This window comes from Hemicordylus capensis, chromosome 2 (assembly GCF_027244095.1).
Source record: "Hemicordylus capensis ecotype Gifberg chromosome 2, rHemCap1.1.pri, whole genome shotgun sequence".
In the NCBI taxonomy this organism is placed as follows: domain Eukaryota; kingdom Metazoa; phylum Chordata; class Lepidosauria; order Squamata; family Cordylidae; genus Hemicordylus; species Hemicordylus capensis.
Window position 1 is genome coordinate 191,473,577 of NC_069658.1, and position 12,121 is coordinate 191,485,697.

The following is a 12,121-nucleotide window of genomic DNA, read 5'->3' on the forward strand; positions in this document are numbered from 1 at the left end:
CTTAACAGACATTTACTTGCTAAGTGAACTGTTTAAACCATTACTTCGATAGTTAGATGTCAAGTGGCTTTATGTTGGCTTCATCCATAAAATAAATTCTTTTAAAATATCAGACCAAATCTCATCAATCTTCTTCTTGAGAGAGAAATGGCTTCTTCCCATAGCCTCTTGTCATAGCTTATACATAATGTACATAACCCTTTTTTGTGCTCCATCAGCCTTTTGTCTGTCTTATTCCAGTCATTAATACACTAAATGCAACCCCAGCAGAATGAAGGTAAGAGAAATACATTAAACAATCAACAAACCCAGCAGGTGAGGCTGGTGCCAACTTGGATTGAGACTGGGAACAAAGGGAGCAGCAGATGGTCTGAACCTGCAGAACCTACAGTCAAAAAGACAAGAGTCCAGTAGCAGATGTGGACCAGAGACTTCTTGAGGTAATGGTGGGAGGGTAGGATGAAAGCGATTTATCAACCTGTATTTTTGTTTATGGGTGTATGTCTGCACCAACTGGGGGTAGTAGAACTGTCTTTTTCCAAATGGGCCACTGCCTACCACTTCTTCCAAGGCCACAATACTGATTCACACCCATTCACTTTCACATATGCCTTTCTGTGCAAAAAACAAAAGAATGCAAGAATTGTCTGGCTGGATTGGGCGAATGTCTGCCCAGTCTGGCATTTTGTTTCCAGCAGCAGCCAGCCTCTGGGAGCTAACAATCAGGGCAAAAAATGGAATGCTTTCTCTGTTGGCCTCCAGCACCTGAGGTATCCTGAGGTGTAATATCTCTGGATGAGGAAATTCCATTTAGCTATCATGAGTACCAGCTGTCAGTAGTCCGGTCTTCTATGAATTAATCTAAATTAGGGTCACTAAGGGATGAGGCAAACTCACTGGCTGACCTCCAGACAAAATAAGTGTGCATGCAGTGTTCTGCAGCACAGACTGAAGCAACGCAGGCACTCAAGTGTGTGTATGGATTTTCACCAATTTCCCCCTTCCTCTGTAGCACTCTTTGCCACCCAAAAATATGTCCCTGAGGACTGTGTGACCCTTAGGGCATATTTTCAGTAGCACAGAGCACTTCAGAGGAAAGATTGGTGAAAATTGCTCCCCACACATTTTATTTCTAGAAGCACTCCAGTTTCTTCTCTAGTTCTGAATTTTATATAGTTTTCATCAGAAGCAGTAGTAATTTATTGTGTTTTAATTGAGTTTTTTCAAACCTTGGGAGGAAAACACTTTGCACATCAAAGGAATGGGAATTCCTCACTGAAGATATTAGAACTAACCACAGCCTTGACAAAGAATATCTTATACTTAAAACATGTTAGGCGTGACAGGCAAGACTTTGGAATGTTTCTGAAAATAAACAAAACTATTGCCTTTAAAACCTTTTGTGGTTCAGCTCTCTGGGGTTTTTGGTCCAAAGATGAGCACTACAGTCCCAGGGGCGTAGCTAGGGGAGAGGAGGCCTGTGTTCATCCCTCTCTCTGGCAGCCCCCCAGAGTGAGGGAGATAATGAAGAAAATAAGGAGGGGTGGAGCTGGATGGCCTTCAGGAGCTAGGAGCCTGTATTCTTTGAACCCTTTTGCTCAATTATAGCTACACCCCTGTACAGTCCTTTTAATCCTCTAAATCTGTGATTTCCCACATATCTCCTCCATTTCCCCATTACCAAGCAGTTGGTCTTTCTTCTGATACCTTGTGTAGCTTTATTGTGTGACTCTTCAATTTCCTGAAGGACATTGCTGCTTCTGCTTCCCTGTTCAATGGCATATCTCTGTTTCCTCCCTAATTGGTGAGGACGAATGATCCGGAACAACCAGCCCGAAGAAAATAGCATGCAATTAGCTCCTGCGATGAAGAGCTGGTGTCCTTTGTTGTAAACTGCGAGCTGGCAGAGAGGAACTCTGAAGCGGCCACCTGGCTTCCCAAGCAGCACATTCGGAGCCTCCTTTCTTGCTGATTAGACCTCAAAGGCAAATGAGGAACCTTCTCTGGATTGGTGTCAGCAAAGAGTGCGGTTCAGAGCCTGTCAGGTGCAGCCATGATTAATCAAGGCCTATTTATGGCAGTCTATTCATCAGTGGGGAAGGAAGCCTCGGCAATATAATGGCCTCACAATCAGCAGAGGATCTGAGTGAGGCATTTCCATCTCCGTGGCCTTCTTGAGTTGGTTTGCTGCTAGCTGTTCACACTGAAGGACAGGGCTGAGCTCAGCTCAGGGCCACTGCCATGATTAGACCTCTTGACTTCTGGCATGAGCTCAACAGGGGTGGACGTCTCCATTTATCCCCCTTGCCTGATTATTGTTTTCAAGCGCAAGATGGTAGCTCTATTCACAAAGGTGTGTTTTTCTGTTCTCACCAACTGAAGTATCGAAGGCAGCCCCAAGGTGGGGGGGGATATTATCTTTAAACACCAGGCATTAAGCATTTATTTAAAGATAAAATTGTGAATTTTTTTTTTAAAATCTAAAATGTCAATTCACTAGAAATATATAAAAATTCATTCAAACCCTATAATCATAGATACCATTTTAGAATCAATGTATGATGAGTGGCAAAATAGTGCCATAAACCATTGCAGCCAAGAGTTAAGATTTCAATACGCAAATGTTTTACTAAGCATGCTGGACATATACGACAGTTGAAACAGAGCCATCGTATACCTTAAGTTAGTGAAACGGTAAACAAAGGTTTCCATTTGCCAGATGGGTTTTAAGCACTCAGGTCCTCTTCGGTGGCTTAAAAATGATAGACCATAATCTCTCTTTTCCAGAGGTGAATAAATTAGACCAGACTATTCTTAATAAGGCACTGTAAAATGCAGACCATGAGTCTCATAAGCTGTTTCTGACTAAAAAGCACAAAGCTAAGCCCAAATCCTCAGAAACATGTATTTATTATTCTATTTAAGGGCTTGTATAACTTGCTTTTTGATCGAGATCCTCAAAGCAGTTCATAGCATAATAAAAAGAGAGCACAATATCCAACATGAAAAATTCATGAAACTCATCAAAATGGCACTGCAAAACAGGAGATAATATATAGGCATCAACACCAAGCAAACTGCTGCTTATCCAAATGAGGAACCCTTTACAGCCCTCCTAAAAGAGATGATCATGTGGATCTGGTGTAAAGTTTTAATTTGCACATTATGCAAATTAGCTTGCAAATTATTTGCATACTGTGCAAATCATGCAAATTAACTGGTGCACTGACCAGATGACTTGTATTTGTTCTGGATATCTACCAACCATAGTTGGGGAGGATTTCTTTACCTGACCATTTAAAAAGTAAAGTTGTGCCATTGAGTCGGTGACCACAGAGCTGTGTGGTTTTCTTTGGTAGAATACAGGAGGAGTTTACCATTGCCATCTCCTGCGCAGTATGAGATGATGCCTTTCAGCATCTTCCTGTATCGCTGCTGATCAATATAGGTGTTTCCCATAGTCTGGGAAACATACCAGCGGGGATTCAAACCAGCAACCTCTTGCTCCCTAGGCAAGTTACTTCCCCGCTGCGCCATTAGGTGACCATTACCTGAGCATTAAATATCCAGATTTCATATCCCAACAATTTCAAATATGCAAGTTTAGTTTCTATTCATTCATTCAACGTATTTTTATGCCACCCGAAACTTATGTCTCTGGGCGGTTTACAACAAAAAACAGAAAAGTTAAAACATTAGTTAAAACAAATAAAAGAAAACAACAAGAATTAAAACATTGGTTAAATTAAATGACAGCAAAAAGTTAAAACATTACAACAATTTAAAATTTTAAAACAATATTTTAAAACAATGTTAAAACTATTAAAACCGTATTTAATTAGAAGCCTGGGTGAACAGATGCGTCTTTAAGGATTTGTTAAAAATTGTCAGAGATAGGGAGGCTCTTATTTCAGCAGAGAGCATGTTCCAAAGCTTTGGGGCAGCAGTGGAGAAGGCCCATCCCCAAGTAGCCACCAGATGAACTGGTGGCAACTGCAGGCGGACCTCTCCTGATGATCTCAATGGGCGGTCGAGTTCATGAGGAAGAAGGAGTTCCCTTAAATACCCAGGGCCCAAGCTGTTTAGGGCTTTATAGGTTATAACCAGCACCTTGTATTTTGCCCGGAAACATCAGCAGCCATTGTAGCTCATCCACCAGGAGTAATATGGTCTCTCTGAGATGACCCAGAGATCAGCCTGGCTGCCGCATTCTTTTTAACCTTGTCTAATAAGCTGTGTGTAGTGCTGTCATGGATTCCTCACCAACTGCAAGCTACCACCCCACTTTATTTTCCAAACCTGAATATGCTATTTATTGGTGAATAAATATGCTATTTATTGGTGAATAAATATGCTATTTATTGGTGAATAAATATGCTATTTATTGGTGAATAAATATGCTATTTATTGGTTTAAATATGCTAATTTAAATATACTATTTATTGGTGAAGGTGAAGATACCAGATAAGATTGGTGAAGATATCAAAGCAAAGCTCATCCTGAAGAGCAATGATGAGTGCATTTTCATCACCACTAAATTCTATCATTGACCCTACAAAACTGGTACTAGGGATTAAGGCTTTCGTGCATGAGCCTTGTCACGGTCACCATTTACACCCTGAGATAAGAGGTTATTCTCACAAGCAGCCAAGACCAGGCTAAGGAAGCCAAGTCCGGACTTGGCTGCCCATAAGAATTGCCAGAAGGCACACAGTTCTTGGTGGCACCTTGGCAGCAAACCTGCCTAGGGAACCTGCCTTGCAAATGAGATTAAGGAAGCACTTCCTTAACCACATTTCCCTGATTGTGTGCCAGTGCCAGCTGCTTGTAGCTGCTGCTGAAGCACTGACGGGCACCAGCCCATCGCTGGGAGGGTCCCCACAATGCCCCCCGCATTCACACTGTGCATTGTGGGATTTCCGGGGGCTGGGACAACGTGCCCCAGCCCTCATGCCTCCACGCTCCCTGGGGCAGTGGTGAACCATCTGGGTGCACGATCCACGTGCCCAGACAGTCCTGGAAATTGCCTCTGGGGAAGGCGGGCTTCTGTAGCCTTTCCCGCCGCCCACGAGCTATCCCACTTGCCACCGGTCATGAGAACGACCTCAAAATGTAACTCCAAATTGACTCCTTTTGATTTAGAATACTAGTATAGGCTTGAAAAGTGTAGGGGGCAGGGAGAATTCATGATGGCTTAAAGCAAAATTTTTAAACACACAAAAACAAAATAATATCCATAGAAATTAAATGAAGGCTACACTAAGTTTGAGACATTTCTAGCAGTAATAGAACCAAAAATACACTGACCTTGGGCTGCAATCCCATATATCCTTTCTTGGGATAAAATTATCCTACAGAATTATCTGCCACGAGATGTGGTGACAGCCAACAGCCTGGATGGCTTTAAGAAGGGTTTAGATAAATTCATGGAGGACAGGTCTATCAATGGCTACTAGTCGGAGGGCTATAGGCCACCACCAGCCTCAGAGGCAAGATGCTTCTAAATACCAGTTGCAGGGGAGCAACAGCAGAAGAGAGGGCATGCCCTCACCTCTTGCCTATGGGCTTCCCAGAGTTATTTGGTGGGCCACTGTGTGAAACAGGATGCTGGAATAGATGGGCCTTGGGCCTGATCCAGCAGGGCTTTTCTTATGTTATGTTCTAAAATCTGATTGAAACCAATTGTGCTTACTTCTAATTAGGCATGTATAGAACAGATTGCACTATAAAGCCAAAAACCTTAAACATTACAATACACAGGCAAGCAGTGATTTACATCAAAATCAAGCTATCCTCCCAACTGCCATATAGATATCACCTGCTGACAAAAAACAAAAGCAACATTCCTCAGGGAGATTACTTATTGTGTGAACCTCTCCCAGAAGCCTCCTGTGAAGACCTGCCTGTCCAGTGGTTAAACAGAATAGTTGTTGGAAGTTAAAGGACTTTGCGCTGTCTCTTTGTCTCAGACAGCGGAGGACAGATTAGTAAATCAGAGGGCTAGAGAGTCAAGACATTGGTCATCCCTTTTCCACTGCTCTGATGCTATCCCTTTGATGTGTAGATTGCTAATCTCAGGGACTTCCTTCCTCTCTCTCTTTCTACCTGCCCGCCTACCTTGCAACATGGCAAACCTCTCTCCCTGCACCATATGTGCAGAGAGGATGCAGAATCCATCTGCATCCAGCTAGATAGATAGATTAGAGATCCTAAAACCTCACTTTCCTATCTCGTTCCTTAATAAATGCCTTTTATATTGATTTGAAACTATGAATTGGCTCCAAGTTACTTTACTCTCAGTACACACGCATGCCTAACTAAACTACCGCTGTGTTGTGTCTCTGTGCACCCTGCTATATTGAGAAAGGGATTCTCTCACCACAGAGAATTTCCAACAGGTTATGGGAGCCCAGTATTTTGAGCTGCGTGTGCTGCAACTAGAGAGTTAGGTTTGTTCCAGGAGATCCAGTGAGATCTAGCGTGGACACTTTGAATTGCTAATCTACAGCAACTGCCTTTTGGAACTGGTGAGGATGGCTACATACCTAAAGGGAAAACTCAGGCTGACTATCCTGAATGCAGACAACTATTTGGAATGGAAAACCAGACTGAGGATTGCACTGAAAGCAGAAGGACTCCAAAACGTTACTGAGGAGGGACCCCCCCCTCAGATGGACCCACAAATGCTGAGAAAACTTTCAAAGAGAAATGGTTGCACCAAGATGCGAAAGCTGGAGCGCTGATAGCAGCTTCTGTGAGTAAAAATCTACTTTTTGCTATATGTAATCTTGGAACCTCAAAGGAGATGCTAAGCAAGTTAGATTCCTTGCATATGAAGAAAGGGTGGGCATACACCTTTAATTTAAGAAAGAAAATGCAAGACCTCCAATATAAAGATGGGGACTGTTTTTCTACCTTTGTGGGAATTTTGGAAGATTTCTTTTTTCAATTTAGAGAGGCAGGGGAGGAATTTACAGAGAATCAGAAGCTGGAAGCTCTGTTCCTAAGCATGCCCCCTAGCTATAGCAGTATAATCGGCCAATTGGAAACCTACACCAATCTAAGCTTTGAAAAGGCTGTGGAGACATTGTCTTCAGAGGCAAACAGAAGGAGAATTTTGAACTCACGCTATGAGAGTGAACTGGCAAGTAACTTTGCTCTTAAAGCAACAGTTGATCATTCCAGCTGAAACCCAAGGTGGGGAGGGAATGCTGCAAGAGGAAACCGCATGGGGCCCTCATATTTACATACAAAGAGATCTGGCTTTGCCACCAAAGAAACTCAGCCCAGAGAGAGAGGTCACATGACCGCCAGCAGAGAGACTATTCCTGAAATGAGGCCAACCGGGACTAATGCCTTTAGATGTTTTCTATGTAACGAGTTTGGCCACAAGGTGGCAAACTGTCCCAAGAATCAGACAAAGGAGAATGGGAATCATGATTCCAATTTCAAGCATACAGAAAGATATTCCAACAGGAACAGAAATTATAATGTTTACTTAATGCAAAGCGATGAAAAGTTTATTTATTTAGATTCTGGTTCGTCTGTGCATGTCTCAAATGATCTGGCTTTCTATACTGAACTGTTTGATATTCCTGAAGAGACTGTTTATTTGGACAATAATACTACAATTAAAGCCAAGAAGAAAGGCGGAGGAATTTTGTATTGCAAATTGCTGGATGGATCTGTTAAACCATTTTTTCTTAAAGATGTTTTGTATATCCCTGACTTCTCAAGCTCCTTGATTTCAATATCCAAGCTAGAGAAACAAGGCTGTGAACTGTATATTAAAAATGGACAATGTGTTGTTACCCAGAATGGAGAAATTTGTCTTGTAGGCTCTGAATTCAAAGGTCTTTATTGTGTGGAATCTACAGACAGAGAAAGACCAAGACCTGAGGCATACCAGCCTAATGAAGTGAACCTTGCTAAGTCATGCCTGCATGAAAACTGCTTGCAACCCTGGCATAGACGGCTAGGACACAGGAGTCATGAGTCAATCCAGAACATGAAGGAAAAGGCATTAGCTAATGGCATTGATTTTGTACCATGTGACATTGTAACTAACTGTGTTTGTTGTCTCGAGTTCAAAGCAGTAAACAAGCCATTCCCAAAGCAGAGTGAAAGGAAGACTGGAAGACCCTTGGAATTGATCCACAGCAATATATCTGGACCTCTACCAGCAACCATAGGTAATCAAAAGTATTTTCTAACAATAACAGATGATTTCTCACGATACACGTGTGTTTTTCTATTAAAGGAAAAATCAGAAATGCTCGAGAAATTAAAAGGATATGTGGTGATGGCAAGCAACAAATTTGGCTGGAAGCCAAAGATCCTGTGCACAGACAATGGAGGAGAATATATGTCCAACACCACACAGATGTTCCTGAGAGAACATGGAATCATGCATCAAACCACGGTGGCTTACTGCCTGTCCCAAAATGGAATCTCAGAAAGAAAGAACAGAACTCTACTGGACATGGTAAGATGCATGCAATTCTGGGGAGAAGGCATCATGACTGCTACATACATACAAAACAGAATGCACACAAAGCCTATAGGAACAACACCATATGAACTTTGGCATGGTCATAAGCCGTCTATGACGCACCTGTGTGTCTTTGGAAGCACGACTTACTCATACATCCCAAAGGAAAAAAGAACTAAGTTAGGGGCTAAGGCCACAAAAGGGATTTTTGTAGGCTACTCAGCACAGTCCAAAGGCTACAGAATTCTGGATCCTGACACCAACAGGATAACCATAAGCAGAACGGTGTATTTTGATGAGAATGAAAGAGCTACACCTTCAGAGGGGGCCTACACCGAAGCAAGCAACCAGACCAAGCACCCTGATGACTGGATTATGCTTCCTGATCTCAGAGGAATTGAGGAGGAGGAGACAGCAGATCCAGATCCAACCACAGTCGACACAGAGACCCCCAGCGATCCACCAGACGCACCCGAGGTAATGAGAGAGACCACAGAGGGTGAGGCGAGGCGATCAACGCACTCAGAGGTGTTCTGGCTCTGAGACTGTCCTACCTCGCAAGAATGGCGGAACAACCAGAACCTTCATCATGGGAGGAAATATCCCAGCTACCACAACCAGAAGATTATGATGAAACCTTTGCACCAGTGGTTAAACATACCACAGTGAGGACTTTGTTAAGTATTGCTGCTAGCAAAGGAATGCATGTTGAACACCTAGACGTGAAAACTGCATTCTTGCATGGTGAACTAGAAGAGGACTATGTATGCAATATGCTGCTTCAAGCAAACTTCAAAAGAAGCAACGCGGATCTCTGTCTATACACAAGATGCATAGATGGCAAGTGGACTTACATTTTGGCGTATGTTGATGATTTGATTCTTGCCTATGAAAATCCAGATGACAGCGAGGAAATAATGCATCATCTGAACAGAGAAGTGGAAGTCAAGCGACTTGGCAACATTGCACACTACTTGGGCATTCAAGTACAAAGAGAGAAAGATGGACGTTTCCTCATCAGCCAAGAACAGAAAATTAAAGACTTGATAAACTTGCTCAGACTGGAAAATGCAAATCCTACACCAATTCCAATGGAAGTGAACTACATAAAGCAAGAAGATCAAACTGAGCCACTATCTGACAACCATAGATATCGTGAAGCATTGGGTAAGCTTTTATACATTAGTACACTCACTAGGCCAGATATTAGTACAGCAGTTGGCTTTTGTAGAAAGACTGCATCACCAACAGTCAAGGACTGGAATGCAATTAAGAGACTTGTTAGGTACCTAAAGGGTACTGCACACTTTAAGCTCAAGCTGCCAGCTAATAGTCAACCAAAACTAGAAGCATATGTAGATGCAGACTGGGGTGGAGATATAACAGAAAGGAAATCCACCAGCGGTTACATAATTTTCTAGGGAGATGGAGCGATAAGCTAGTCAAGCAGAAAACAAGACATAGTAGCATCATCAACTACTGAAGCGGAATATGTATCAGCTGCACAGGGCTGTCACGAGATACAATGGCTGTGTCAACTACTGAAGGACCTAGGTACAGATGTACCACAGCCCATACCGGTGTATGAAGACAACCAAAGCTGCATTCAACTCTCCAAACAAGAAGATGTAAAGAGGAGTACCAAATATATTGATGTAAAGTACCATGTAGTGAGAAGTCTGCCGAAGGATGGACTAATCAAGCTGATCTACTGCCCGACAAATGAAATGCTTGCAGACATACTCACTAAGCCACTACCAAGACCCTGCTTTGAAATGGCTGAGAGAGAAAATGAATCTTGTGAGCTGAGTCATGAGACATCGAGAGGGGGTGTTGGAAGTTAAAGGACTTTGCGCTGTCTTTTAGACAGTGGAGGACAGATTAGTAAATCAGAGGGCTAGAGAGTCAAGACATTGGTCATCCCTTCTCCACTGTTCTGATGCTATCCCTTTGATGTGTAGATTGCTAATCTCAGGGACTTCCTTCCTCTCTCTCTTTCTACCTGCCCGCCTACCTTGCAACATGACAAACCTCTCTCCCTGCACCATATGTGCAGAGAGGATGCAGAATCCATCTGCATCCAGCTAGATAGATAGATTAGAGATCCTAACTCCTCACTTTCCTATCTAGAATGGAGTTCCTTAATAAATGCCTTTTATATTGATTTAAAACTATGAATTGGCTCCAAGTTACTTTACTCTCAGCACACACGCATGCCTAACTAAACTACCGCTGTGTTGTGCCTCTGTGCACTCTGCTATATTGAGAAAGGGATTCTCTCACCACAGAGAATTTCCAACAATAGTGACCACACATTTTTGCTCCTTAACTCCACTTTACAAGGGCTTTTTAAAAAAGCTTAGTGTTAAAAAAATTGAAAGCTGGGAATCCAGGAAAGCCAATGGGCTAACCAGGTACCAGGGAACATGCTTAAAATCCAGTAAAGACCCGGAAATCCGGGAAATATGGCAACCTTAACTGGTGTATCTTCGCTGGGAGGGAAGGCCAAATTTCAGACCCACCACTATCCAAAAGGCCCTGTTACCATCAGAGAGACACTTTTTAGGGGGAAACTAAATGTAATGGGGGTAGCCATGTTTGTTGTTCATGTACTTGTCTATTCATGTATAAAGTTGGCTGGTTGGGATTAATTGTAACATCAAAGAGGTTTCTAGTAAAAGGAGCTGAACCCTCCCCCTTATTCACATTGCCATGGTCCATTACAGTGTTGCGGGGAGCAGGGCAGAGGGGGCGCCTCTTTTGTGCCAGTCCCTTACCTATTGTTTTTGAAAGTCTATGGGGGTGTATGACTTGGTGAAGATTTGATGGGAGTCAGGGGGTGGGAGTTTGTGGATTTCATTAAGGCTTACTACCCCCCCCACACTCCAAATTCCATGCTATGGACTGGAGTCCACTGCCCAAGTTCCTGCTTTCCCCATTCTGTTTCCAGTCCTGAAAGAGAACTGAGCTGGGACAAAAGTGCATGAAGTAACAAAAAGGAAGTTTACACGACTGAAAACTGGGTAGGACAAACATCCTACCCTGCTTTGGGAGTTGTGCCCTCTCTTACATTTTAATTGTGTGTGAGCAAACAGGGTAGGAGAAGGGGGAGAAATTGTGTGTGAGAGGAGCTGGGTAGTATGGCCTACCTTGTCAAAAGCCTGGATACAAGAGCTGGGTAGGACAGCACCATCCTACCTAGCTCCTCTCTCACACACACTATCACTCCATCCCCTCCTCCTATCTAGTTGTTTACTCACAAACAAAAAATCAGGAGCATGCACAGCTCTGAAGCTGCCTTATAGTGGAGACTGCAAAACAGAGGAGCAGGGAGCACTTGGCTCCTTTACCACGACGAACCCTCTTCATACTAAAATTAGATCCCCTGTGTGGCTGCCCCACCATTTCTAGCTTGGCCCTTATCCTGATGCTGGTGGCATCCACAAGAAGACCTCAGTAAAACCATGGGGAGGTATGCTTGGAAGGAGGTGCTCCTCCAGGTATCCTGAATCCAAGACACACAGGGTTTAAACCAACACCTAGACTCTGGCCTGCTAACCTTGTAATGCTAGTAAAACATATTCTATGGCAGCGAATTAGCATGAATGAAGAAAGTTCTTGCTGGATCAG

General features: G+C 43.1%; 1 long non-coding RNA gene across 1 annotated transcript in view; it reads left to right on the forward strand.

Annotated features, from left to right (window-relative positions):
- The first annotated feature begins 256 nt into the window (after positions 1 to 256).
- LOC128342508 (uncharacterized) overlaps positions 257 to 12,121 on the forward strand; it is a 72,661-nt gene continuing 60,796 nt past the window's right edge. Inside the window, exon 1 of the long non-coding RNA XR_008315033.1 lies at positions 257 to 440. This is a non-coding gene — a long non-coding RNA (uncharacterized LOC128342508). The remainder of the gene's footprint in view (positions 441 to 12,121) is intronic.